Source organism: Megalobrama amblycephala, linkage group LG2 (assembly GCF_018812025.1).
Source record: "Megalobrama amblycephala isolate DHTTF-2021 linkage group LG2, ASM1881202v1, whole genome shotgun sequence".
Classification (NCBI taxonomy): domain Eukaryota; kingdom Metazoa; phylum Chordata; class Actinopteri; order Cypriniformes; family Xenocyprididae; genus Megalobrama; species Megalobrama amblycephala.
This window is the reverse complement of record NC_063045.1, coordinates 31,140,086-31,142,538: the sequence shown is the minus strand read 5'-3', so window position 1 is coordinate 31,142,538 and position 2,453 is coordinate 31,140,086. Positions and strand designations below refer to the sequence as shown.

The 2,453-nt window shown below is 37.5% G+C and overlaps 1 non-coding gene across 1 annotated transcript; it reads right to left on the bottom strand.

Annotated features, from left to right (window-relative positions):
* Window positions 1–1,061: 1,061 nt before the first annotated feature.
* trnag-ucc lies at window positions 1,062–1,133 on the bottom strand. Its single transcript has one exon. It is a non-coding gene; the product is annotated as a tRNA-Gly (tRNA).
* Window positions 1,134–2,453: the final 1,320 nt, after the last annotated feature.

The following is a 2,453-nucleotide window of genomic DNA, read 5'->3' as shown; positions in this document are numbered from 1 at the left end:
AATGCACGAGACAAAGCCAACACATATGTTGTCACTCCCCACGACTAGTTTAAAATGTTTCCATACCTCCGATTTTCCACCAAACTTGCTCAAAGTTAATTCTCCTGTTTTAATTTTTTCTTTGCTTCTTCAAGCTCCATGTTGCATTTAAGCTACTAAATAGTATGCTACAGCACGCACAGCAGGTGTGATGCGTCACGCGTGCGAGACTGCAAGTGCAAGTGGACGAGACGCTGCCCATGACACGTGACGTGTTTTATCAAGGGCCCGACCCGGCCCGAGGACGGTGGCGCCGGGTCGGGCCGGGTCCGGGCTCGGGCAGACAGAGAATCTAAGCTCTACATCACTGTGTAAAAACTCCCTTTTGGAACCTTTATTTTTAAGAGTGTATAGTGCATATTTTAAGTATTGCATTGCAATACATATGATAATATAGTTTAAATTGGTTCAAAAGGAGGGAAAAATCCTGTCCAAAAAAATGATTAAGGCATGTGTTAGGCTACTGTAAATAAATTACTGAACAAATTACTACCAAAAAAAAAAAAAAGAGAGATTACATAAAAAATAAAACTATATTATATAGTAAATAAAACTATATATATATATATATATATATATTATAGCTATGGAAAAATTAAGAGACCACTTAACATTGATTTCTGAACTTGGAGTGGTCTCTTAATTTTTTCCATAGCTGTATATATATTAGCTATATAAAAATATAAAAATGTTAATAACAGATGTCAAATAAAAAGGTAAGGAGTAATAATATTTGTTTTATTAGGAGGGGTGTGGAGCAGGGGGCCTCCAACATAAAGTTTGCCTAGGGCCTCCAAATGTCTAGAACCGGCCCTGGGTTGGTGGTGAGGTTATTTGGTTATATTTCAATGAAATCCACTTATTTAGCTAGAATCTAAGGGGCCATTTATACAGGATGTAGTTTTGCATTAAAAACGTGTAGTCGAATTAAAAACCTATTGACGCTTGTTTCCACTACGGAATCAAAAACTCTTTCACATTTTACACGTACACAAAGTTATTTAACAAATGAAAAACATTTTTGCGTTGGCCGGGAATCGAACCCGGGTCAACTGCTTGGAAGGCAGCTATGCTCACCACTATACCACCAACGCTGTTCTTACTCATGCGCCAGATGTCACATACTCAGCCATGTTTTTTTTTTAACAATTATTGTGTTTTTAAGGATTCAATTTCATGCACTGCTGGTCCTCGACCTTTTTTGGCGGGTGGTTATCCGCCAAAAGTTTTACAAATAAAGATTTATTTGTTAAGCTAACCAAGTACTTATTCAGTTAATACATTTTAACTATATATCCACAGAAAACAGCTCCAGCAAAAATATTATTAAAATTATTAAAAGAGTTTTACATGAATCACAAACTTCACGTAAAGCGACGAGAAAAGAAACCATCTGTGAAAAGTCTGCGTAGTGGCGGACATTTTTCAGTAGTCTATCTCTTTCTGTAGGTCACATCGTCGTTGTACCAGAAGGTGGCGGTGCAAGTACTGTCTTTATGAGTGAGTCAGAATCATTAACTGAACCGATTCGTTCAAACACGCTGATTCATCCAGTGAAGTAACTGCCAATTTTGTGCAAAACTGAGGTTTTTGCTCGTAGGGAGCCACAGCACAAGAAGACACAGATCCGTTCATGGAGCTCCTAACAAGCTGATAGCCTGAAGTGTGTTAAATACAAAATACATACAAACAAACTGTGCAGTACTGTGGTCCAAAATCTGATCTAAGCTATGAAATAAAAAATATAACCAAACTTTCAATAGAAAGAGCAATGGGTAATTGGCAACTTTCTAGCCGAGTAACAAAAACGTAAAAGCCAACCTTAAAATTTTGTGTGGTTCTTATAGGGGATGTTGTTGTGATTTATCTCTGAGCTTGGTGTTTTTTAATCCCTGTGGAGAAAATCATTTTATTTCATTTCATCAGAAAGACAAACATTACTGTACCATTAAATTTAAGCTGTAGTGCATGGTTAAGATATCTCTGGATTACAGTCAGGACACTTTCCAAAGGGGAAATTTGAACTGCGTTGCATAGATAAGATATCTCCGGAAGGGGGATTAGGGCTGTGTGGTGCAGTTTGAGGTGTCTTGGCAAAAGGGGAGATTGAAACTGTGTTTATCAGTTTGAAGTGCCTTAACAGGTAGCAGTCCTGTCGTGCGAGGAAGATCCATTCTGATCCGCTCTGATGGATAGATCCGTTTAGATCCACTCTGATGGACAACAACAACAAACTCCCTAAGACTTCCTAGCTCTTCCATCCAGATAGCAAAATTCTCTGTTTTTACTGTTATTTCTATTCCTTATGTTCTATTTTTATTATTCTTTTTTTATGTAAAGCACTTTGAATTACCATTGTGTATGAAATGTGCTATACAAATAAAATTGCCTTGCCTTGCCTTACATCCACTGAA